The sequence below is a fragment of the Falco naumanni genome, chromosome 1, assembly GCF_017639655.2.
Source record: "Falco naumanni isolate bFalNau1 chromosome 1, bFalNau1.pat, whole genome shotgun sequence".
NCBI classification, from domain to species: Eukaryota; Metazoa; Chordata; class Aves; order Falconiformes; family Falconidae; genus Falco; species Falco naumanni.
The window spans coordinates 53,932,179-53,960,016 of record NC_054054.1 but is presented as its reverse complement, the minus strand read 5'-3'; the positions used below and the strand labels follow the sequence as shown (position 1 = coordinate 53,960,016).

Here is a 27,838-nt window from a genome sequence, read left to right as displayed (position 1 = left end):
ATTCTGTCCAGGTCCCTCTGCAGAGCCTCCTGCCCTCAAGCAGATCAGCACTCCCACTCAACTTGGTGGTGTCTGCAAGCTTAGTGAGGGTGCACTCGACCCTCTCGTCCAGGTCATTGATGAAGATATTCAAGAGAACTGGCCCCAGTACTGAGCCCTGGGGAACACCACTTGTGACTGGTCACCAACAGGATATAACTACGGTCACCAGCACGTGTTGTCCTCAGCCAGCTTTTAACCCAGTGAACCCTACATCCACCAAGGCATTTTTCTTCTGTAGAAGAATTATGTCTTGCAGCGGAAATATGGAAATTCTAGAGGAATGAAGCTGGGTTAATTAACATTGATGACATACAGCTTTGGCCTGGCTTCAGGGGTGGTGGGTTTGCTGATTTAGACAAGGTGCAGCTCTGGCTGTTTCTGTTAAAAGGTTCAGCAGCCAATGAAGAGAGAGCAGCTGAGGAAGAGTGTGATGGAAGAAGCAGAGAGAAGAGGAGAATGAGTGGGCGGGCGGGTGAGCGAGCGAGTGAGCAAGTCAGTGAGTGGGTGGGCAGGCAGGCAGGCCGGCCAGCCCTGGATGGGGTGAGACTAGAAGGCAGCAAATGGACTGGCATGAAGCGTATGTTGGTATGTGATGGTAAAAGACCTTGTTGCAGCTGGCTAGTTTTGAGAGTGCTGCGACAGGAAATTAGGAGAGAAGATCCTAGATGCAGATGATGCATTTGCAAGGGTTAATGGGCTGTTTTCTCCTGCCTGAGTGATGACATTTAACAACTTCTTCCTATCTACACCAAATTTCCTTATGAAGCATCACAGAAAGAGAGAAAGGCATAGAATAACAGATACAAAACTTAACTTGGAAGGATCCACAGCATTGATGAAATTAAAGCAGAGAGCTCCCTATAAAACCCATTCCCTAAATTCCCATCTTAACTTGAGTAAATTTAAAGGTTGATCCAGTGTGCAGGGAAGTCAATGGAAAACTGCCTGTTGACTTTAAAGAGACATTAGATTAGGCCCATGAGGAATAAAGGGTTTTCTACATTGGCCAAGTCTTAAAGATTAATTCATGAGAGCAAAGTTCAGTCAAAGTTAAGTGCTTTTGAAACACCCTCCTGAAGTTTTCTTTTTAAATGAAACAGTAAAGTGGTATCCCCCTACTCCAGAGAAGTCATCTTCTGAAACAAGGTCAAGCCATTTCATTAACTTTGGCTCATCAATTTAACAAAAACAACTTTTTTTTTTTTTTTTTTTAGGCAAGGTTGCATGTGACGCAAGCCTTGGAAAATTAATTTGTTTCTTTCTTTAGGACAACTTCAGACAATTAGGAAGCAATTAGATGTCAAGCTAATTAAAGTAGCATTTTTTTCTTCATATAAAACAAACCTTATGTTTTGAAGTGGTTCCAATACTTCCAAGGCACTGAAATTGGGCCTGAAAGAAAGGATTCACATCTGCCTTTCAAGGTCTACTCTCCGTGTAAACTCATGAATAGTTGTTGTCACCAGCTTATCACTGTCAGATCAGGAGCTTAGTATTACATTTTATTTAAACCTGATCCAGATGGCTGCCACGAGATTTTCAGGCAAATTAACTGTGAGGCAGACTATCGTCAAGAAACACTTTATTGCTCATGCATATGAGCATGTTCCAGGTCTCCAAAGTACTTTACCATACAGCTGACAAACTTTTTTTTTTTTTTTTTAACTTTGGCACCTATCAACTTAATCATCAGCAGTTTATCAATATGATTTTTCTGAAGGCAGTGGAATGCTCTTTATGCCCCATCCTTCATCAGATATTTAATTTATTTGAATTAACCAAGTAATTCAATTAACAAGCTAAATAGTAGAAGCAGAAGTCATGAAGTTATGTGTGTCTTACTAGACATGCAGTGACGCTGCATAATTTGACATTGTTTGAAAAATGTTAACTCAGCATACCTGGAAATGTCATCTGCTTTCTTTCTATTAGTTTGTGTTTACCATTACTCAATGTGTATGCTCAGCTGTAATACGTCTGCAGTAAAAGCTCTTCCCATCACAAGAATATGGAGAGATTCCTTCTGTAGTCACTGGCAAAATCATTTTATACCTCTCTTTGCAAGTCTTTGATAGAGGGCAGTAGAGCTGAATACACAGCTTCCATTTGCATAGGATATCACATTATATCTAAATAAGTTCCCATTTGATTTCTGAAAGTTATACTGGTTTTAAATTTTTTAAACAACACTGTATGTGTAAATGTACATAATATACCCTTGTATAAATGAAATTAACAGTACACTTTCATTCACATTATGTTTTAATTTTATGTCATACTTGCATATTAAATAATACTACAAATCCCAAGTTCACCTCAGGAAAGGTTTTGTCTGCAGAGAAGTAGTTGTTCCAAGCCTATTTTTTTATAAAATCATTTCATTGGGTAAAAAAAAAAAAAATCACTTGGGGGAAAAAAATGTGTTTGTTTCCATCTTATTAAAAAAAATAATCCTACTTTCTCATATTAAAAAATTCAATTTCATTCACTCATCTTTGTTGCATGTTTAGATTATTTTTTATGTTTAAAAGTGCTGTATTATTTCATTGCACTGGAAGTAGGTAATATCTTAATTCAGAATAAAAGCCCTTTCTATCATTGTTAACTAATTAATGTAAAAAATTAGAAAAGAAAATACTTCAGCTGTTACATCTTCTTATCCCATGTCAATAACAATACTATTCCATTCTGAAATTACTACGCTAAAAAATAATGTAAGAAGAGGCTTCTTATAAAACAAAAGTCAGAAAAATGCATTAATTTTTTGCAATTAAATTGTTAATAAGCTATTTTTTCCCAGAGTTCCTTTCATAAGGAATTTTGAAGATACTGATTTAATTTTGCTTTTGAGTTGGAACCCATTTCCCATGAAAGCACCTGTGCTTGATATTTTACTGTGGTAAAGGCCAGCATGAATCCCTTGTGAAATTCCTGACCTTCAGACTTGAAATTATCTTCTACTTAGCTTATTTTCCTTGAAACATAGGTTGAAATTTTTTAAGCAATGGAGGGTACATAAACACGTTAACATTAATGGTGGATATGGACCTCAATCCCCTAGACAGTTTTGAAAACCTCCACTGCAGATTTCAGATTTCTTATCTAATGATGAAATACTGTAGTAGCATTGCATTTGTACAGATAATGGAGCCATTATCTAATCATCATTGTTCCATGTTTCACACTCCACTTGAACTCATGTATTAGTGATTTTCTGCATGACAAGTACATTTTTTAGATATATTTGAGATAGCACTTAAAGGCTGTGGCACATTATGATGGCTACAGAAATCGCAAGATAGTGTGAGAGTATAAAATCCTTGGTGGTATCCAGCCTCAAGTCATAATTTCAGCTCTTGGTTTCAAACAGTGAGGCATGGTCTGTGGGAGTGGGAGAAGGATCTCCTGGAGTATGAAAACAAAATGGCAAATAGCATGACAAGATCCTGGAAGCGCAGCACAGCAAATATCCACACTCACCCAACAGTCCTACTGTTAAGTCAACATAGTCTCCTCTTAGTTATCTCACTAAAATCCTAGCATGATGAAGGAACTACAGAGTTTCTATGGAGCCACTATGACACTTGCTTCCTTGTATGAAATCAGAAGTTGAAAGGACTGCAACAGATTGACATTTGCAAATGTTAGTAGGAGTCTTAGACTGCATGGTTTTGGTTGTCCCAGGGGAGAACCTCTGGAGACTGTGGTTTCAGGGTGATGTGTCCAGCAACTTCTGAAAGTCAGCTCTTAAATTGACTTACCTTCTTATGAGAGAAGAAGGCAGAGATGGGGAACTTGTCCGTTTTTCTTAGTATTTTTGCAGTCTAAACTGTAAGAGCAACTTGGGGGGGGGGGGGGGGGGGGGGCGGGGGGGCGGGGCATAACTAACCATGTGCAATCACTACATAAAAAGGGGACCGTACAATTATCTTGCAGACCTGGTCATCTCTCAAAACCAAAATTAAGAGTCACAGTATTGCACCCATAATGGAGACTATGCTGCCTTCAGAAACTGAGTTCACAGTATATGCTTATCTTTCTTCTGTCACATGTGATGTTATGCTTTGTTTTGTCCTATTATTAATAAAAGCACAGAGTGGTTATCAATGTTATCAAAGTGTATAATGTACATTAAACTAGTCTTTCACTTGTTCATATGTTTCTAATGATAGTTATGGCTTGTGTCACTTAGTATTGTCTATTATTGATCTCACTGTGGAAAAAATATCATTCATGATGTCACTACAAAAAAGTGTAGAGTCAATTTGAAGTGAAAGCATGGCAATTGCAGAAACAGTGACAGAAAACAACTCTCCTGTGATTAAACTTAGCCACTCCCATTCAAACTGCGAATAGTACAGTAGTGTCTCTTCCTTGTCAATCTATGCATAAAATTTCTCGACTGGCACTGCCTTTCATGCATTAGTTTAGTATTTTTGTCCCTGTCTTTGAGATTTTGAAGGACTCTCCTTGCCTTCATTTCCAGCCTGGCCTCAAATCTTGTGCCTTTCGTGACGACGTTGTTCTGCCAGCAAGAACATCCTAAATTGTCTCCTTTGCCACATCGTTCTGCCTTCCTTTTGCCTCTGTAAGGAATAATTTTAATTTCCTACTGTTCTAGATTCAAGTCCTGTCCAGCAAGAAATGTTTCTACTCCCTGAAATTTAGTCTAATACATTAAAAATCTTATAGATTCCCCTTGCCATCTCACTGAACCCCTTGGAGTCAATACACTTGCCAGGGTAGGTTTTGTGTGAGACAAATTTGAGTGCATCTGTGGGTGCTTGGCAAGCAATTAGAAACTGTGGTGTTAAACCCATTGTTAAAGCTGGTTCTTTGTTTCCAAAAGTGGTGGAATACTTGAAAAGTAGGAAGTAGCTGCCAACAGCATTACTCATTTCTGTACATAAGTGATTTAAAAGATGCTTCATTTCTGCTGGGCTGCATAGACACAGGATGCTGTCCATCCTCATAAGCAGAGCACTGATGGGGCTCGACATTTCCCTTCATTTGCTACAAGCTATGATGCTAAGTCATCCACCACTGGGGCTGTCTGTGAAATTTGTTTCTTTTACAAATCTCTCTGGATAGATACTGCATTGGGAGGGGCAGACTTTCTTCCTGCTCTGAGCTGCAAGGAGAAAGCGTCAAAGATCTCGGAGCTCTGAAGTACTCTTCACTCAGAAATAGCTGCACCTTTCAAGCTCAGCACCTCTTAGGACTTGAAATATGCTCCTTGAATTACAGGAGAGAAATGCTGTGCTAGCAACACATGTCCCAGTGTCAGCATTTGAAGGTGTTAGCTTTCTTTTCATCACCTCAGCTTTTCATGCCTGGATTCATTCTCATTTATGCAACAGGGAATCACTGCTAAGCACACCTAGTGAAATCCTGGGCAGTACATTTTCCTTGTGATTAGTTTCAATATCAAACATCTGTTGCAATAACATGTTGATGTTAGTAAAAGCAATATCTGACATTTACACAGCAACCTGCATCCTCAAATGTTTTCTTAGAACTGTATAATGGGGAGGAATAGACATCTCATGAACTCAGACTATGAAATGAAACCCTGCTATGCTAAGACTCAGAGCCAGCAGAGTGGAGCTCACCTTGGCTCAGCCCTGCTGGATGGACACAATTCTTGGTAGGAGTTCACAACCTTTTCTATCAGAATCCATGGACCTGATCATCTTAAAGGCCTTTTCCAACCTAAGTAATTATATGATTCTTTCTCTCATTCCTCTGGGTAACATTCAAAATGGGGAAATCCCAAATGGCTTTTTGACAAAACCTACATGGTTTTTTTGTGAAGAAAATTTACTCCAGAAGAAAAGGCCATCAGGGATTCCTAAACACAAACATATCAATACAGCCTCTCACCAAACAAGTTTTTAAATTTCTGGCTGTTAACCATTATAACCATATCATATTGCTACATCTTTTTCCTGGGTATCCACTCTTAGATGCTGTTGGAGAGGGAAACGGATAAATGTTTAATCTGATCCAGTACAACAGTCTCATAGGTATTTAAATACCTAAGATCCAGAATCTGAACAGTTGAGTCTTCCACTGGGTCACCAGGAAGCCTCCACATGCATGTGAAGATCGAGGCCATCTTCTCTGGAGTCAGCATTGATCTGTCTGACTCAAATTAAATTTATTCTCCCCCAAAATTCCAGATGTCTGTTTATAGTGAAGTCATTAAATCAGAGACAGGTAGAAGAGTGTTCATCTGACTGTGTGAAAGCTATGATGTGTAGCAGCTATCTAACTAGTCTTTACTCTCTCTCTTCCTCCTCTGACCTTTCTCAGAAAAAGTTAGTTTGGGACAACCAAAAAGCAGTACGTTATCTACAGAAATTTGGATAGGATTCAACTCAACTAACCTTAGTTAGTTAGGGTTAGGTGTCCAGTCTCAAGCCCTTATGTGGGCCCTCTCTGTGGTCAGGAAGGATAGACAGGCTCCTCCTCTTTAAGGCACTCCACCCATCTTCTCCACTGACTCATGAAGGAGCTCAGACAGTAACTCAGCCTAGATGTCTTATTTTTTATGAGCTAATAATAGGTTACATGAATTTATTCTACACTGTTGCTCATTCAGTTTGTTTATTTTGTGTTACAGGAAGACTTTGCACCTTTTTGTGTGTGTGTTTGTCTCAAGTGTGTTAAGAAACACAGTATATTGGATTATCCAATAGTGGCATCAAGCACAAAATCCCAATCATGGCATTATGAAGGCTTTCTGTTTCAAACCTACCTAAGCAATTTCTTGGCAAATAGAGGATGATCAATTAATTCATTTTCCCAGCTCACCAAAACCAGTGGAGAGGGATGGCTTCTAGGCTGCTGATTCTACCCTGTCTTTTCTCTGCAAAAACGTATTGTTTTCTATAAGAAAGGAGAAAGTGGGGGTATGGTAGCCAAGACTCTTCATTTTTGCTCATTAGATGGAGATATCTTGCAGATCTCGACATTTCACCTTTTCCACCAATATCATCATTCCAGTCAGGAGATGTGATAATTACTTATCCTCCTGCACAGTTCAGTTTGTACTGCTTGTCTGTGTCCAGCAAGCACCGGCTGTAGTTTGCATCCTGCACATGAGGCCTGCAGTCACTGATTACCAGATAGAACACTGTTTGGTATGCTGATGTGCAAATAGAAACAGAGGCTCCTCAGGTGCTCTGCTTCCCTGTTTATTCCCAAACATGAGATAGACATCTAGGGGTAAAGGACCAGTAAGTTGAAACAGAGGAATTCAATTTGTAAGAAAAGAATGTCTTCAGGCAGTTGCTTAGACATATCTCTAAGATACCTCAGATTCACTTTATCCTCTGCTGCAAACGGCAGAGGAATTTAGCTAGCTGTAGCCTCATTGGTGAGTTTATTACCTAACACCCAGCGAGTGAATATTAAAGATGCTGGTGTTGCCAGGCAACTGCCTGAGGATGACAGTGGTCAGAGCACACAGGAGGACTCCGTTAGAGGAGTACTCTATAGCTAAGATCAGCTTGGTTTACCATTGTGCACTATGACGTGTAATTAGCAGGATGGCTAGTTGTGTTCTGGAGGTGTAGGTAGATCTTTTCTAGTTGTGAGATGTCTCTGAGAGCCAGTGAAGGTAAACTGGAGAGAGGTGGAGCAGCAATCATATGATATGAGCTGGACCAGCACAATGAACAGGGAACTCTTCCTGCAGTCAAATATGGTCTGACCTTCAAAGCATCATAAATGCAGTACTGAGCTTAGTGGTTTTGCAAGTGCTGGTGTCTGTACAAGATGATTAAGCATGCCTAGGCACTGATCTCTGCCTTTGAGCCTGACTGGCAGAAGATGCCAGATATCCTTACATGTACTTCTCTTACCCTCTAGAACTGTGTATTTGCCAGGAGGCAAACGGTTGGCTGGGAATGGCTCCTATCTCATGAATCTTGGCCAGGGATCCTTTGGGAGACTGCTGGTCAGCCCAGGCCATGTTCCTGGTCAGGGCTGTTCAATTGGTACACACGACTGATTTCCAGTGCCCAGGAATGCCCCCTGACACTAATTCAGTGCAGAAGTAGTCTATGATCCTACTTCCTCTATATTTCTAGTCCAGTTTTTCATCTGCAGAATGGTGGAGCCCCAGGTCCCCTTATGTCCTTCTCAGATGACTGTTAGATCCCACTAGCTTTCCCCTGGGCTGAGCGGTGCCACTGTCTTTGAGAGCTGCTTTGCTCAAACACACAAGAGTGTACTACCCCAGCAGAGAGCCTGCAAAGGCCATGGAGAGCCTTTGTGCACCCCTATTCTGAACACGAAGCTCTTGCACTCACCGTCCTTTCTCTGGCAATAATGAATCACATGACCTTGGGAAAGTTATTTAATATCCCTGCTTCACCTCCTCATCCCAAATGGATGTCTCATCAGCATGCTTGCAGTATTCATTATTTAACAGATAGCACCGCTATTTAATCTTTGTATTACAGTAGCATCTGGAGGTCTCAGCTGAGAGGCAATATACACATACAATGTGAAAGACAATTTCTTCTCAAAGACCTGACATCGTAAGCAGAAAAGCAGCATTGCAGGGTGATTTGCTCCAGATCCTGCAGGGGAGTAGTATCAAAGCAGTATCTCCCACCTAATTTTTTGACTACTGAAATAATACAGTTGATGCAAACTTTTCATACATAAATAATATTATATACCAAAAAACAGTGTTTGCTTTATGAAAAAATATTTATGATAGCCCTGAGAAGATCAACAGGGTTAGAGAACAGTTCTCCAGAAGATAGATATAGGTAAAAACATCACTTAAAGCAGATACATTCAGAAGACATCAATGAATAGCCTTTAAAAGCTTTTTTAAAAATATTTACTTCATAAAAACCTGATTTGAGGTGAAACCGATGATGTAGTTTTCATACTGGTTATATATACTGATGCTTCTGAGTGAAGTATGGCGATATTATTTAGCTGAAACATTTTTCACTGAAAATTGAAGATATGATGAAAACAGACTGCTTTGTAAATTCATGTCTATTCTGCCAAAAGGCACATACCAGAAAATGCATTAGAAAACAATCAACATATTTAGCCAGGTCAGTTTGTAAATCAAACATCTCAATTTTCCTTTCAAAACTATTTTTAGGAATACTTTAAAAAGCTCAAAATGGTCATGGAGTTTTATTTTTTTTAAGTTGACTGAAATATGGGGCTAAATGAAAAAACATATCCAATATAGAAGAACTGTTTTCAAATTTTTTTCCTTCCTGAAAATAATTTGATGCTGAACCAAAATGTACTGCATTTTGAACTATTTGTATTTTATAGGATATTCTTTGCAGAATTACACTTCATATTTTCAGGCAGACTTTGAGTCTCAGATTCAATGCATGTTAATGGTTGTCTGAGTGGTTTATTGTCTTGGTACATAAAGATACATCTCATAAGAGTATGTAAGCATGTGTTTCAAGTAGGGTGCATATTCTTAAAAGTTTTCCTGTGCTGGTCCAAGTCCAAACAACATACGTCTTTTTGCATTATATGTTAGATCTCTGATTAAATTCTAATTCACATAGTCACAGAAAATAACATTTCTCCTGTTTTGTTTTGTTAAACTATATCATGGCTTGTTCCTTGTGCTCGTGAGTGTGGCCTTTTCTAAGCAAAACCCTTGTGTTTTGTTGGATCCAAAGGAGAATGCTGAGGTTGTTCAGAGCCATCTGAGGTCAAAATGGAAACTTTATGTAACCAGGGACGTTTGGATCCATCTCTGAGGTTTGGACAGCACTGAAGGTGCTCTTTGACTGATGAAGCTACTCTGTAAGGTAGCAATGAATCTGTTAATAAAATTTCAAAATTTAGCCTGAGAGCAAACTCTTTTATTCCTCTGGATAACAAGTCCTTCGAAGTTTATAACCTGGCAGCAGCTCATTTGGCACGCAGCAAGTTTGGCAGGAGCCTCGATATGCCCATTAGACATAAAAAAAACCCCTACCAATGTCACTCTGCTGGCATGAAATGGGATGGTCATAAAAATAAGGTTTGCAACTTTGTTGAATCTTAGACATGGCTTTCTTTATTGATTTATTGTTTGTTTCCTTTTTTGGGATAAAGCAAAGTCTACTAACTGCATATAGAAATAAACAGCTATACCATTTTGTAATCAGATCACAGTTCAAGACCCATCTCCTCCAGCAAATGTGTTTAACTTCAAGCTGTTCTGTTGCCTTTGTTCAGAACTGTTCACACTTAGAGAAAACATTTCTCTGGGCAAGTGTTTGGAAGAAGGATGACAGAAAAAAATAGTGTGTAAGCAGCATCTTGCTCAAAGTTACAGAGAAGGCTACTAACAAAAGCAACAGGCATCAATTTTCCTTTGCCTCTCCTTTTAACACATGTCCTTTCATGCAGTTGTCTTCGCTGGCTGATGGGTTTTGGTCTGGATACATGATTCTCTTCATTAAGAGAAACATGGAGGAAAAGGGACAAAGGCATTAACCCTCAGACATCTTTTACAGAGATCCTCAGTGCAAGAAAATAGCCAGGGACTCTTGGCATGAAGTTGTGTTAATTTGATTAATCTGCATCCACCACATTATTTGGAATTGTCTGTCCTTATTGTGGCATTCCATGGCAGTCAATGGTAATGAGCGCAATCTGGGAATTAAAGATCTCTCCTGAAAATTGCCCTGAACTGTGACACAACTTACTTACTTGGTCTTTAATTTAGATGTATTCTGTGTTGTCAGTCAAGATCTCTATGTGCATTCACAGCCTGGGGACAAACATCAGACTGAAAGTGAAATGGGGCACGTAAGCAGTGGCTTCTGGCCTTCCAGCATCAACCTCCCAGGCTCCTGTCTGCCTTCCCATTGCGCAGAGCTGTATCGATGTAAGGCTCCCACCAGCAGCGGTTGTTTTGCCAAAGTTCATGTTATGCAGTGCTGAACAAAGATATTTCCACCAGCAAACAAAACAGACCTGTGTCAGTTTTTCTTGGCTGTGAGTTATTGCAGAGCAAGAGCAGAAGACAGCCTTTTGCCTTCCAGTGCCTGAGTTCCTTGATCACCTTTCTTGACTCCTCCGCTTTGTCCATTCAATGTAGTTTGGGAAATAATATTTCAGAACATGGCTGTTCTTTCTTGTTTTCTTACTGTAAAGCTATGCAGTGAGGCTGAGTTAAGCAAGAAAGCAGCCGTGAGCCTGCATTATTTAAAGCTGTAAAGGGTTTTCAGATACAGTTTATATCACTGGCCTTGGATACATGAGGAAATCGTAAGAAAAAGATCCTCCCCATAATACCACCTTTTCTGCAGTGCTAGAATACAGAGTGGAGACTTTAAGATTGGTTGAAAATTAGCCATCAAAGCTGTTTTCGGTAAGGGTATTTCCACATTTTCTGATTTTTATGGAAGAAGGGATTTCAGAAAGTCAAATGTTTCTTCTTCTGAATGCTTGCATTTCAAATATCACAGAATCACAGAATGACCGAATTATTTGGGTTGGAAGGGATGTTAAAGATCATTTAGTTCCAACTGTGAATATGATCTAGATGGCTTGGTAAATTGTACATATGTCTGCATTTTCCATTATCTACTTTATCTATGATAATTTTCTGTTGCCAAGATCTATAGTGAACCACTTCTCTAAAATAGAAATCATGATGCATCATAGAGGAATGTGGAACTCAATGGCAAAATGTGATGTGAAGTCTCAAAAATTACAGTCTTCTAAGGAAAGTGGTGGTATTTCCTTATGAAGGTGTCTGGGTTATCTGAGAATGTATTTGGGATTTTTAGGTAAGTTTAAAGAGGACATTTGAATATCTGTTAATCATCAAGGCATTTAGGTTTTGAACTGGAATAGAAGAAAGAATGTGGATTCACATAGCTCAGTTCTGTATTAAAAGCGGAAAGATGATCAAATCATCAAGCTCCCCCTGACACAGCTGAACCAATGTTAACACAGCTGGGAATTTTTTCCTGAAATTCCCTAGTGTGAAAAGGCTGCAGATATGCTACCACTAATATCTCAGAATTTAACACTCTCAGGCCGTTGGGAAATGCAATTTGAACATAAAATTAGATCTGTATGGTGGTTCGAAATTTAGATATGCATTTTTCAGTCCAAATTAATATCCAATTTAAACTATTCTAGAGGAGGCAAATTTAAATATAATGAGTAAAGTTCATCGCATTATCGGTAAGATAATTTGAAAAGCCACACAAATAAAAAAAAATTTAAAAAAAGGAAAGTTGTACCAAGAAATTGAATGTTCTCCTAAACATCTTCCATCTCCACAAATTAACTCAGTTATTCATATTTTGATTAATTGAAGATTTTTGTACCAAACACATTCAAGGATATAACTAGCCCTCTCTGTTATTAAGTTTTGCTCAGCCGTCAGAATCTTGATGAATCTATATTACATTTACTTCACATCTGGCTTTGCTAAAGTTTGAACGGCAATAGTAAATGTTTGTTCCTTTTAAATAATTAATGTATCTATTTGTCTTCTACTTATGTCATTTTGCATTTCTGAATATTCAGGAGCATGGACTTCTACTAGGAGTTCGGGAATAAGTATAGCTTTAAAAGATTTTTGATAAATGCTTGCAAAGATCAAGCAACATAGAAAAATTTTAGAAAAATGGAAGAGAATGTTTATTTATTGCTACAAAAAATACTGTGATGTGGAAAAGTGACTTTTCTTAAATTTAAGATTAACTTTATCCCCTTAGCTTGAGCCTTTAATCTGTAGAAAAGCCTGGGGATTTATGAGTGTTAACGGACCTGAATTTTTTATTTATCCTTCTTTCCTTTTACTTGTTCATTTTCCATCTGTAAGTCCCCTAAGAACCTGAGAGCAATGATTGAAAGGAAAGATATGGTGATTTATTTGATATGTCTCTATTCTGCTGCACAGGCAGCAATACAGTTAAAACCAAGGTGATTGCTAATGGTTTAACTGAACATAAAGTTTTGAAATTCAGTGGCACTGAGTTTGCAGCTGATAGCAATACCTGGAAATGCACAGATTTTTCAATGATCACTGTTAATCTTAGTTAAAAATGTTAAACTATGAACTGTGTCAATCTATGCCCTGAGAGGTGATCCACGTCTTTTGGTGTTCAAAATTCTTAAGGAATTTTTCCTGTTGCTAATAAGGTTGCTAAAGATCATTGTTCTAAATGTGAACATTTAAAAGCATATGTTGAAATACACATTTACAATTTCTTTAACATTCTGAATATTCTTTATTGAAAAATAAACTATTGGTTCATGGATCACACATCTTTCTGATATGTGGGTTTTGGTTTTAATTTTCTAGCGGATAAAGGAGCTGAAGGAAGGTCTTCATGAGACTCATACTCTAACTACTGGGCTGTTGTGAAAATACCTATTATGTAAAGAATCTTCCTCCAATACCTGCATTTAAAGACTTTTGAAATTATTTCAGAGTGATTTCTTCCAGGAGAGGACACCAGGTTCTGCATCCTAATTGAGTTGAGGAGTTTAAGCTTCAAAGAAAAGGTGAGCTTTTAGATACTTCTGTGCTTAATGTTTCCTACTAAAACAGCTTCCAATCCAGTAACTTGGGGGGGTTTTTTGGTTTTGTTTTTTTTAGAATTCTTCTCAAGCAGTGTACTCATGTACAGATTTTATGTCTTAACACCTGGATTAAAAATAGAACATTATACCTATGATTTGTGTTTTGTAACACCTGACCTGTTAGCACCCACATTCCTTAATGAACCTGGTCCAAAAAAGATCCTATTGTTGGTTGTCCTTGCAATTGCACTGGAATAAGCTAGAATGTATTCCACTAAATTCAATGGGGTTATGGTGGTAGGATCACATGGTTGATAGTGTTGGATCAGGTCTTTCAATTAGCACCTGATTGATCTAGGAAAAGCAATTTAATAACTAATGAATATTTGAGAGAATTACTTTAGGAATGTAATTGCACTGGAAATAGATTAACTCAAAAACAAATAGGAAAACATAAATTAGGGGAGGAAAAGAATAAAAAAATTCATCAATGTAAAGACAGTAGTGAAGAAATGCATTTTAAATCCAAGAACAGTATCTTTTTTCTGAAATGTATTTTCTGGGAAGTTCCAAAAAAAAGCCTTTCCTCTTATGTCTTGTATTACCTGCTTATTTGGATCATCCTTAACAATTGCAGGCTTCCTGTCCTCAAAACTCACTTACTGAAGCACCTGCAAGCTTCAGTTTGCATTCTTTCATGACATTCAAATAGGTGTACGGGAAATGTCTATTTTGTTATTCAGATAAAACCAAGCACTTGCTGGATAGCTTTGTTACATATAGATTCATATCAGGTGAGTAAGGATTTATACTTTCATTCCCCCATTTCACTACTTCCTCTCCTCCCCAAGCTCATAAATTTCAGCAGAAAGAAAAAAGGAGAAAGATTTTCTTAATTGCTGATTTTACCATGTTTGATCTTATATCCTGTAGAAGAACAGAAAGTTTAACTGTGGCTTTAGATTAAGTGAATATCCATAAAACCAGCGAAAAGAAATATCAGAAGATTCAAGTACCCTATGTGACATGAACATAAAACGAGGGATTAATTGGTTTCAAACTGAATGCAAGAAATATACCTCTCTTCTGAAATAAATGTTACTAAACCTCACCACGAAGTTGAAAAGAGTAGGGGAAAAGGAAGGAGAAAACAGGTGGGAAGGGGGAAGGAACATGGAAAAGGAAAGGGATAACATCTTTGCCAAATCAAATCAGAATAAAACTGGAGGGAGCTTTCCATTATAGCCTCAGTGATGTTACTCTGGTAATTCTATTTGGAAGCGGGAAAGATAATTGCATTTTCAACTTTGAACTCTTGCCATTCAGTTCTGTACTGTGACCTCAATAGTCTGTTTGATTGCAGCCTGTTGAGGTACAAAGAGCAAAACAGTGTGAAATGACACAGCAGAAATCAAATTGCATGAGTCATTTTTTTTTTATTTCCTTTATGTTCCTTACATAATTCTGATGGCAGCACAGCTAAACTTAATGAACAGTAGTAAAATAATCTGCTGAAGCTGTGTCAGTAGATTCACCTCCTTGTTCACAACTGCAGCTCTGCAAAAATTGCCCAAATTCTCTTTGAAACAAGTTTTTTAAATGAAGTGAAAAGTATCAGAATTATGCAGCTCATGAAGGAACCATATAGTGTTGTGGTACCATAAATAAATGCTGACATTTCCTCATTAGTAACTACAATAGGAGTGGGTAAAAAAATTTGGAAATTCAGGGAGTTTTCAACCCATTAGGCTACTACAAAATTTTCTACAAGGTTAAGCAAAGTGAGCACTGGAGCACAGTGAAATGTCCACTGTGGCCTTTTACCCAGATTACTAAGGGCATGTATCACCTTCTTCCCCTCAGGGGTGCCTAGACTTTCAAAAGTAAAAAAGAAAAGCCCCATCGGATTAGTTTCTAGGCTTTGCAGCAGGAGGCATTACTTGTACGTAATTGCTCGGTTTCATTATTCATGCACTAAGAACAAAGTGCTTAGGCAAAAGAAAGTGACGAGGGCTAGGGCACTACAGGGAAGTTATTTCAGATTTGATTCAATAAAATGCTTTATAATAAATTATGAAAAATTAACTTCCTGGAAAAGGAAATACCAAGCATCTACTTAATTTTTGTGTGTTGGTATTATCATGTATAATCCATGTAAGGAAGACCATGGGGGACCAATTGCTTTCTCGTGGGAAACACAGGAGTAAGGGCAGGTTTTTTGTTTCTGCTTTAATTTCAGTGCCTGCTTCTGGATATTAAGTAGTTAAAGTGCTCTAATAACTCAGATTCCCACAAATGGTCCACTGGAGTGATCTTCTTTGTCCCTTGTATGGATGTTAACAGTGGTACCAGCAGGGCAGCAGGATCCTGGGCCTGGGGGTCAGGAGCTCCTTGACTATTCTAAGCTTTGTTCATTAAGTTCCTTAGGCCTAAATCCTTGAACAAGAAACCTAAACCAAATGACTTTTGCTTGGCTCAGACTGACTTGGGGAGCTGATTGTCTGAATACTTTGGCTTAAGAAAGCTTCTTACTCACCTTTGCCTTGAATTCCCAATTTGACAAATAAAGATAATTAGTTGTAAGTGACTAGGAGCAGATTCAATAAAGATTTGGCTGCATAAAATCAGTTGTTGGTCTAATACAAGTGTCTATTATAAAACTGTGACCTTGAGTACTCCCGTCAGTTACTACTTATCCCTGAAGGAGATCAGAAGTCACAGACACCCACTTGTCATCTGCTAGGCATCCAGAGCTCTCTTGAGCCCATGCCCAGAAGCACCTCAGTCCTGATGGTCTGTGACACAGCTACCCATCATAACTGAATTCATCATGGTTTTATGTATTTCTCCACTGAGACTCTGGCTACAGACATACCAAATTGTATTCCACTGAAACTGTACCTGATATTTTGACTAAGTTTTGAATATTTTTCTTTACACTTCAGTAAAAAATGCAGAAATGTGTCCATCTTAGAGAATATTTTAACCTGATACTTAGGATACTTAGGGAGGTGATGGACATGGAGACAGAATCTAGTCTACTTATCCTTTGACTACGCTCAGTAGGTTCAAGAGTTACATTTCCTGTGAGAATGCTATGGGAGAGGTTGGCTAGAACAGCGGCCTCAGGCCCATCACCCTCCATTAGAAAGCAACCATCCTGCTTTTATCCAGCTGACCATGTTGCATAATTGTTCACATGAGCAACCTAGAGGTATGGTTGAGCCAAGCCAGCATTAGGCACGTTTCCTGTCCAGAGAGGGTCCTCTTAAATTGCTAGAGTAACAGAGGCATAACTTTAGGTGGAAGGGCAGTTGGGAATAGTTATGCTCTGTGCTGCATGATGGGAAAGAAGGCCACCCTATGCTGCCTTAGTATCACTGCATTACTTGTGCATCAGCACCGGGCTGCCCCGAGGAAACTAAAGAAAAGAGAAATATTGTCACTACTCATGCCCACAAAGAAAACCCCAAACAAAACAGAAAGCCATTTTTATTCAGCTTCTTTTAGGAAAGGTCACAGGCTTTTTGCTTTAATGAATTCTGAATAGATGCAGGCATCCGAAAAGAGCTTTATTTAGGAGATGAATCTATTCCCAGAGTTTTCTTGGTGAGTAGTTACAGGCAATTCCCTGTTCAGCATGTCAGCCTTAGGCATTTCCCTTGCAGAAAGTGCAGATTATTTTGAAGACTTCTATGATGTACCTCATTCCTCTTAAACCCTGTGTAAGGAGCTGAGGAACCTGCCTCAGTGCTCCAGATTCCAGCTTCAGCAAGGCCAAAGCACTTCTTTCTCTGTCAAAGCACGAGTGCCAATTTGAACACTGTCTCAGATTTCTATCTGGTTTTGTTTCCTTTAAAGATCAAGGCTTTCTGGCTATAAATATCACAAAAGTAACTAAGAACTGTGCATCATGTATAATACAGATTAGAAGTACTTTTACAGCCTTAAAACTGACAGCTAAAGAAAATAAACAGATTTGTCTGTGTCATGGTCATGACTATACTTGAATCTACAGAGTGAACACAACTCTTACATATGACAAAACACTAGTGTCAATAATAGATGCGCAATGCAGAGATCTGCTGGATAGCAGAATGATGGGGTGCTGTTGGGGCTTACAAGACCAGTCTGTGGGGTGGTGAGGATGAGATCACACTGCCTTTTAACTCTCAGCTCCTGGAAATGCAGCTGACCTCCAGCACAGGTCACAGCTGCTCAAATGTGCACTGTGGTTTGTGTTTGCTGTAGGTGGAAGGTTGCTACAGGAGAGCAGGCAGCTGACAGGTAAGGAGTTATGGCTCCATTGCTGCAGAGGCTGGGGAACTCCACCTCTCTCGTCCAAATGCTGCTAATCCTTGCAAGTAAAGTGTTTCGTGCAGTAGCCTGGAAATCAGAATGCTGATGACATTGGGTTTTTTTTCTAAAGTTCAAAAAGTATTGGATTTGGTTTGCAACTTCCTCCAAAATTCAAATTCTTACTGTAAAGGAACAAGTGTTACCTAAGAAAACTGGTACCAATTAACATTTACTGAACCATGGCAATAATAAATAAAGGATCATTACTTGCAGTTTTATATCCCTTTCATCCATAATTTTCTGTATGCAGTATAAGCATTCATTAACTCATAGCCTCATGATAGCACTGAGTTATAGCTATTTATCAGATAGAGGACTGATACCAAGAGACTAAGCTACTGGGTTATTTTCACAGAGGGAATGACTGCAGAGCCAGTGATGAAAAGATGCCAGAAATGCTGGTATTATGCACTTCTATATCATTGTGGATCATTCAAAAGTCACTGACAAATATTTGCCTTCCAGATCCCTAAGACACACTGCCCTTCCCTTAAAGTAATGCAGCATTACCCACTCAATAGTTGTATTGTCTTTTGTAATTCATAGACCCATAGAAGAATATGACTGTAAAGGGCATCAGGAGGACATTTGGTCCATTTCCCCAGATTAGTCATTCCTGAGAGATATCTGTTAGGACAGACAGTTTTTCAACAGTATGATGTCCTTAAAGACCTGTAATATTAGAGATCCGCTGGCCTCCATCTGTAAAACCTTTCCATTGATTTTCTATCCTTAACATTTTCAGTACTTTTCTTAAAGTCTGACCCTCACATTTCTTCTTGTAATTTAAAATTGTTGCTTCTTGTCCAATTGTTGCTTGGCTCTGTGGCCATGAGCACCAGATGTCCTACCTCATCCCTTCATAACAACTTGTCACACACACTTGAAATTTTTTATCATGTTTTATCATGCCCCTCGGCCTCCTCTTCTTTATCCCCCTTTGATCTCAGTGTCACCTTTCCTTGACTTCTGACTGTTATCATGTCCCTGCAAGACTTCTCCAACTGATCTGCAGCTTTCTGGAAGGTTGTTGCCTGAAACCAAACCTGAAGCATACCTGAGGGAGACCTGATCACCATTTGCAATTCACAATAAACCTGGCTCTTTGGCTGCAGAACTGCTGCCTCACCAGTTGTTCCTTATCTTCGGTTACCACAGCTGATAATTCCTGCCTGAGAGTTGCATTTGTCTCTATTGAATTTCATCTTGTTCTTTTCAGGCCATTCTTCCAACCTGTCAAGATGATTTTTGAATTCAAATCCTACCCTCCAATTTACTCGCAGTCCTTCCCAGCTTCATGTAAGCTGCAAATTTAATAAGTATATGTTCCATTCCATAACTCAGGTCATACTGCAGAGACTTTTATGAGCTCTGGGAAGAGTGAAAGAAATCAGCAGACAATTTGACAAAAGCCTGTGCTTCTATGTACTGCTTAACTATGGAAAAAGTTTATTTCATTTTTTCTAAATATATCTGAGTCTTCCTTGGGTTTGGTGCTCTTTTTGAAACTCCCAAATTTTTTATCCCTGCTATCTTTTTCCTTTGTTTTTTTTTTTAATATTAACCATTCTTATTAGTGGTTTTTAAAAGTCTGTTGCGGGATAGAGATATCAGGTGTAAAACATTAGCCACTCACATAGTGCTAGCAGTTTTAATGTTGTATTAAACTATGTAAATCACTAACACAATACAAATGCCACTAATATGACAGAGATTATCCAAAACTGCTGACACCACCAGTCTCCAAGGGAAAAATTCTCTGTGATTAGCTTTAATCGGGCCTTTCTCAGAAGCTTTTATGTAGGCTTCCACTCATGCAGGTCAGGGCATTTGCCAAAAGAGTATTTTCCTTGCTGTTTATGTAGTGCAGAAAGTGACCATTTAGCTTAGAGGCAGGAACGTAAATCCTAATGTGTTTGATTTGCCAGGCCATGGTGGCACCTTTTCCATCAGAAACAAAGCTCTCTTCTAGTTCAGCTTACTCAGCAGGGTTTGTAAAGCTGGATAATCCCATGCCTTTCAGCTGCTAAACCTGTTGCAGATATTTAATATAAAATGACAGAGCCATGGTTCTTTAAACTATTTTTTGGCACTTAAAATCTGAGGCCACTGACCCATCATGAAACAAAACTTACAGTAACAGTTGGTAATGGTATCTTTGTCACAAACCTTTGTGATTTGCATCCATGAGCCATCTGAAGTTACTTGGGAAGCAGAAGATTTTAACCGAGGTTACATAATAATGTTTGTCTTGGTTCTTGTAATAGGCACTGTGAAAACCATTCAAAACTTTAAAAATATCTTTAAAGTGGGAAGTAACAAATGTCAGGAAAAGACTTTTTTCTTAACTCTATTTTCTTTAAAATTTCACTTAATTTCTCTGTATCAGTGATTTTTTAAAAGCGGTTGCAAACAGGAATTCTTGTTCACATCCTGGGTTGCCCATCAAGAAAAAACTTGTTTGGATTTTCATAACTGTTGTATTTTACATGGGGTCTTTTTATTGTCTCTACAAGCCAGCAGAGTTTTCTGCAATACCCAACAGCTACCAGGTAGAATGCACCTTCTCTTTCACCCTCTACATATGGGAGCTTTTAGTCAGTAATATTTCCGATGTTGTCTGTAGGGTCTAAAGCTAGTCTAGGAATTGTCCCTTTGGACTACACTAACCAGAACTCTTAACAGGCTGCAGGCTGAGAAGGTAAGGTGTGCTGAATTTTTAACCAAAAAGTCTACAGTCCTTTTTCATCCAAAATAAAAATCCTCACTTCAGATGTCCTCCATCTTTAAGAAGGAAGATATACCCCAAAGCATAATCTTTCATTTTCTGCTTTCAACAACATTTCTCCCAATGTCTTTTGCTTCTTTCTTACAGCCTTTTTTAGCACAATGGCAAATCTCTTTAAAGTTTGTCTGAAGTAATAACAACTAAAGTTTGTGGGATGACTTGATCCTAAGGATAGCTGAATACATTGCCAAGAAGGCGCATTGACACTTACCGGCATGCATTTGTCTTTCAAACTGTTGATATAACCTTAAGCAAGATAGCAAACAGTGCCAGCTGAAAGACTCAGTGCAAATAAATACAGCAGTTGAGAGGATGGAGCCATAAATAACACTTTAAATATGTATGAAAAGGAACTCTGGGCACAAGACGACTTATTATTTTTCACTATGTCCATTCAGTAGGATTCTCCAGATCATAGCTGGAATACTTCATGTTCCTTTTGTTCCCCCAAAAGGGACACTGTCACTGAAGTCTCCCTTTCAGTGATATCTCTGTTTTCCAAGGTCCGTGCAGACCGAACATCCTGTGTAAATTGAATATCAGGTCTGGAAAGACTCTATTGTGGTATCACAGGGCCTGTTGTAACCTCCCCAAGGGGCACATTGTAAAGAAAGCTCAAAATCAAATGGATCCAGGGTTGCTGCTATGTGACCAAACCACTTAGTATTCTTGATTCTGCTCCTGTATTCCTCAAGGGCTGGTCAGCAAAACTGTGAGCGTGGGAGAATTGTTTTAGAAATTTGTTGTTGTTATATGTGCAATCAGTTGTCAAGAGCAAAAGGAGCTTGTCAACCCAAAACAAAACTGAAAAATGTATCTTGTATTTCTGCAGAGAAGAATCATTTGGGAAAGTATTGAGAGGAGTAAAGTTTGACTGTGATTCTTAGGATAAAGTACAAAGACTTTGAAACTGGCTGGAAGGAAAAATAACAAGCACTCCCAGATACACTCCCCACCTTCTAATTTGTCATGATATACCAGCTTAGACATATGTTCTTGCCTTTTTTGAATAATAGTCTAATATTACCAGCCCAAACTAAGAGTGAGTAATGTCTCACTTTGAATCTTCACAGTAAAAATCCACCAGCATAAATTCACTTCTCAGCTCGGCACACTGAATGCTAAAATCTACCAGTGCTTGCCATATTCCCACAAGAGTCAACAGCTGATATATGAAAAGTTGTTTTCAGCTATATTACCCTGGGGGGTGGGGGTGGTGGATATTTAATGTATCTATTCAGATATGCTACGCTAGTGGTACAATAACCAGCAATGACAGTCCTATTGCTGACTTCCATATATTCTCTCTCACAGAGTAACATTAAGAAAAATCAGGGATGCCTTCACCACCACCAAAAGGTGGAACAGCACTGGTGGTGGCACATGAACCTACTTTTCACCAGTGTAACTTCCACTCCACCATCATTACTTGTAGAAGTCTGTGGTAATTTATCTAAAACAACTCAAGAACGAGAAGGAGGGACAGTATTTCCCTTCTTAGGGTGTCCATGGTATGTGGGCAACTGTCACAATTACCATTAGTCTCATCAGAATGTAGAGGGGGGTTTCTACATCATTATCATTGTTGAAAATTTCTGGTCTTGCTTCTAAAAAAAAAAAAAAATTTTTTAAAAAAAAAAAGCTGAATATTTGACTGTGACATTGCAGTGTGGTATTAGTTTTGCACTGTAGCTGACTTGTTTCACTCACCCCTTCTGCCCCACTGACAGGGCTGTCATGTGGAATCATCCTCCAGAGCCCCAGAGGGCGTGGTGGACCCGTCAGCTGTGGAGGAATGGGTTGTACCTTCAAAGCCAGCAACTGCTGCACAGGGAATGTTGTGTTTAGCTAAACTACCTGGCTTGTAGAGGAGAAAGGAGAAAGGACCAAAGTCTGTGTCAACACAGTAGTTCCCCTAGTATCTTCATTTTCAGGCTTTCTATTCTGTGAAATATCAACACTTTCTCTGGGCAGCAGGCATTTCCCATGGGAAAAAAAAAAAAAGAAAAGGGAAAAAAAAAAAGAAAAAAATTAATTGGAATTTTATCCAAAAATGTATTGATCAAATGCTACGTACAAATTCTAAATCTTGTGACTTGTGGCACTATTATCAGTTCAGGAGAGTAGGAAATAATTTGTGGAAAAATGAGGAAAAAGTTTTAACCACAAATACTGAGCAAGTGAAAGGGGTTGAGCATCAGACATAAGAGAAAATAGTAAGCTTTTCTGCAACCTGAGCTAATTTATATCTCCTGTGTGGATGCAATTTTACAGATGACTGCAAATAACTTTAAAGTATTTCTATATTTCTATTTTTCACTCTTGACTTGTAGTTGTTATATGTCAGGATGTCCAGACCCACTTTTTTTTTTATTTTCCTTGCGTCTTGTGACCCAAAAAATTTGACTTATCTATTTTATATTGTCCCTCCTTGATAATAAATGAAGAGAAAAATATTGTACATACCTCAGATGAGGAAGTTACTTTCATCAGAGGGAACATGGCAAACTGTGTGGAAAGACATGGGTGGGAAAGGGGGTTTCATCCAGATGTGAGGATAGCCCTCTGAACAGGCTTTGTTCTTGTGTCTGTTAAAGGTGGGAAACACTGGTGAGATCTTGCTGAGATCAGATTCCCTGCAGAGAGTAAGCAGAGATGAAGTAACACAGAGGCAGCTTTAGGGACCTCTGATAACTCCAGTTGAAGTGGCCAAGAGATTGTGGAGGGACACCAGGAAAAACCTGTTGACCCACCACCAGAGCTACAGACACCTTTTCAAGGACAGAGGTAAAGCACCCACTCCTTTTAGGACATCTTCTAAACATGTAGATTCATCTCACCTTCATGACAGATTGTTCTTGCTGGGGTACAGCAAAGGGATCACCACAAATGTTTTGGCATATGCAAGTATCCCAAAAGACTCAAAGATATTTTTAAGATCCTCAATGACCCAGCTTCAAAGAAAAACACAGGGGCTGTTGTCACAAATGGTGGGTTTTGAGTAGGATTTCCTAAAAGATATTTCAAGCATAACTGCTCCAACAAGTGACAGGTAAGAGAGGGAAAACTCAGACCTCTCCAATGTAGCCACTATTAGACTTAAGAGGACAAAACCTACTGACAGCGTGTCCTCCTGCGGTACTTTTTTAATCAGTGAGTGCTGGTTTACTTTTCCCAAACTCATGGTCTGTTTCTTTGCCCTCTCAGATCTCTCCCAAGAGATTTGTTTCTTTTATTTACATGACTCCATTGCACGTAGAGATTCACCTATTTCGCCTAGTTGCAGTTTGCATCACTGAGTGGGACAGTGACACTTCCTGCCATCACAACAAAATGGGACTCTTGCACAGTCTCCTGTTTCACCTTTGCAATTTTGGACCTTACACTGAAGTCAAACTTCTTTAAGGTTCTGAAATAGTTTAAACAATATTTTTGTTTCAGCACCACCAGCTATTAAGATGGGTATCAGAAACACTAATGTTCTTTCTGTGGTCTTTACCAAGTTGGAAAAATGCTTGTCCAAAAAAAATTCATAAAAAATACTCATTAGAACTTCAGTCCATTTTTCAAGAGTTCTAGAGAAGCTTTGGATAGAATTTCCAAACTGAAGTGATATTTCAGCCATTTATCCATTCACCTATCTGAGTGAAGTGCAAAATTGTAAAGCACTGTTCTTTTCTTGACACCATAGTTTCCCTTCATGAGCTTGCAACCAGCTATTGATTTTCACTTGTTCATTTGGAAAGTGATACAGTTTAATAAAATCTACACTCCTTTAACTTTCCTGTTTGTGAAGTCTCCACATGGTGATGAGGAAGAATACTTCACATCATTTATGGTCCTGTGCTTAATATTTAAGAAGAACTTTGACTGTTGTGGACGCTGAACTGTATTAAGGCAAGCATCACAAAGAGAGTATTTTCCAGGGAATTCTTCATACCCATGCTTTGGACACCTAGTGTCACTTTTATAAATCTGAACTGTACCAGGAGTGTATTGTATTGAAACTAGCAGTTTGTTCATCACCTTGTTTAGGTGATGGTCTTCCAGGAGTCTTCCAGACCAATATACAACCTTCTAAGAACTTTCTATCCTGAGAGTGCCAAGAAGGCACATCCTCTGATTTGACGAGCAAAAGGTATGTTTGTTGATGAGGAAAGACAATATAACTCAGTACCTGAAATTATTCTGAAAATATTTTTACAGTGGAGTGCACCATGGACTTAGGTCAGAGACCCTTGTTACACTACCTGCTACCTCTTTCTACTGGATTCTACAGGCTATCTCAGAACTGAGTTTTAGTCACATACATTTTCTGCCATGAAATGTGAACCTTGATAGTTAAAGGAATGATTGTACAATGACAGGATAAGAAGCCTTGTCGACAGGAAGAAAACTGGTAGATGTCATATAACTTGACTTCAGTACACCTCTGGACTCTCACGTGCAAGCTTAGGAAACACTGACCAAATGAAAAGAATTATTAGGTGAGTGCATTACCCACTGGAGAGACATGTATTTAAAAAGTACGTGACACTAATTCCTGATTACTTTAGAGGAATGGACTGAGTGGATGTTTACAGGAATTATCCTATGCAATGCTTCCATTTGTGATTTTCAAGACAAGACGGAGAACATATAGGTTAAGTTCACAGAGAGCACCAGCTGGGCGATACATGTATGACAAGACAGTATTAAAATTACAACAGGGTTGATAAATTGGAGATATAGTCTGGAAAAATAGAATGTAATTCAATAAGATAAAAATGCAAAGCTCTGACTTTCTGCATGAATAGTAAACCACACAAAAGCTGGAGGGTAATGCAGCAGATCTGCAGAAAGGAACTAGAGTTTAAAATGAGTCACCAAAAAAAAATGCCATTGGCTTCAAAAAAGACAAACAAATACATGTGTGCTCACTCATTAAGTGTCCCTTTTGTTGTAACAGTAAGATTTCTAAGTGAAGTTATGTCTTCAATATGTGTCCTGTGGCCAGCTTGGGTAATGGAGCACAAGAAATATATTGATTAGCTGGAGAGGGACCAAAGGATACCAATGAGAATGGTGAAGATTAAGAAGGAACATCTAGGGGAAAATGCAGGTGTTGGATATTGACGAGGAGCTTGACAGGCTTGAGACATGGGCCTGTGTGAACCTCATGAAGTTCAACAAGGCCAAATGCAAGGCCCTGCACCTGGGTCAGGGCAATCCAGTATCAATACGAGACACAGTATCAAAAAGGCTGGGAAGAGAATGGATTGGGAGCAGCCCTAAGGAGAAGGACTTGAGGGTGCTAGTGGGCAAAAAGCTCAACATGGCCTGACAATGTGCGCTTTCAGCCCAGAAAGCAAATCAAATTCTGGGCTGCATCAAAAGAAGACTAACCAATAGGTCAAGGCAGGTGATTCTCCCCCTCTATTCTGCTCTCATGAGACCTGACCTGAGGTACTGAATTCACCTCTGGGGCCTCCTGTAGAAGGACATGGACCTGTTGGAGAGTCCAGAGGAGGGCCACAATGATCAAAGAGCTGGAGTACCTCTCCTCTGAAGACAGGCACAATTCCTATGAAGAGCTGGGGTTGTTCAGCCTGGAGAAGAGTAGGCTTCAGAGAGGCGTTATAGCAGCCTTCCAGTACATAAAAGGGGGCCTACCAGAAAGCTGGGGAGGGACTTTTTACAAGGGCTTGTAGTGATGAGACAAGGGGTAATGGTCTTAAACTGAAAGAGCATAGATTTAGGTTAAATATTAGGAAGAAATTCTTTAATAGGAGGGTAATGAGACACTGGAACAGGTTTCACAGAGAAGTTGTGAACCCCCCATCCTTGGAAGTGTCCAAGGCCAGGCTGGATGTGGCTTTGAGCAACCTGGTCTAGTGGAAAGTGTCCCTGTCCATGGCATCTTTAAGTTCTCTTCCAACTCAAACCATTCTATGATTCTACAATTCTATGATTTTTGGTCCGATGACTGTAGGTTTAAATAACAGATGGCTTAGATGAGGAAGTGAATGAGCTCTTCCCTTTGTCTACTTGTCAGATAAGAACAAATGCTTTTAAATTATGGCAAGGCAAGTACAGATTTGAACATAAGGAAAATATTTCCAGCAAGAAGGATAATGAAGTACTGGAGCAGAGAGTCCAGGACAGTACTGGAAACCCCTATAGAGAAGTTTATAAGAGCAGTTTGGGCAAATGTCTATCAGGAATGGCATAAAAGTAGCTCATCTAATCTCAGAATAGAGGAATGTCTGGATGACTCCTTCAGTTATTTTCTGTTCTTATTTCCTGTAGATCCAAATTTTCTTCATTTTTGACAATGTCTGTATTCCTTTAGCGGAGATAGCCCTACACTTGACTTTTAATTTTTCTGTACTTAAGACACAATGATCTATCACCGTTTCTGCCAAACTGTCAAACAAAACAGAAGAATTATCTCATCCGACATATGCCTGACATACCACAGGATGGTGCTATCCATTTTTTTCCTGATAAATTATAAAGCCATGTGAAAAACTTCTGTACTTTTGATAAATTTGCACTTTTGACCATTTCACCTTCACTCTGCCATCAGTCTGCTTATTGGTTTCCCCAGGGATGTTTCTCTCATTCCAACCAGCTGAGCAAGTTCAAACAGTTACCAAAAGGTATCTGTATCCAGCAGGGACCCTACAGAGAAAAGAACACTCATTATGGAAATATATCCTCTCTCCCTTCTTCCCCTTGGGGGCAACAGGTAGCATTTCAAGTAAAGGGATAAGAGATACTCATTCATTCCCGATCTGCCATTAAAATGTTCACTCCGATAGCTGGTATTCATACTGTTATCTTTATACTTAGGCAGAGGGGTCATTCCTGGCTTTACACAAGCATGCAGAGAACTCTTTCTAGTTGTGCAATGTCACAAATTATTACATTTTAAAAACATTTTTAATAAATTGGGATGAAATCTAAAAATCTATGAAATCAAAGGAGAGGTTCCTTTTGATTTCAGCAGGCTTGAATCAGATACTTTACAGACAACATCCAGAGATTAATGCACTGGTTATGAAGTCTTTCTTCCTTTGCAATCAGTACATTTGGTCTCATAACAAAAGAATCTAGAGAAATATG

The 27,838-nt window shown here is 38.9% G+C and overlaps 1 long non-coding RNA gene across 1 annotated transcript; it reads left to right on the top strand.

Annotated features, from left to right (window-relative positions):
* Window positions 1-25,929, top strand: LOC121082712. Its single transcript, XR_005826096.1, has 3 exons — window positions 1-11; window positions 16,844-16,846; window positions 25,851-25,929. It is a non-coding gene; the product is annotated as an uncharacterized LOC121082712 (long non-coding RNA).
* Window positions 25,930-27,838: the final 1,909 nt, after the last annotated feature.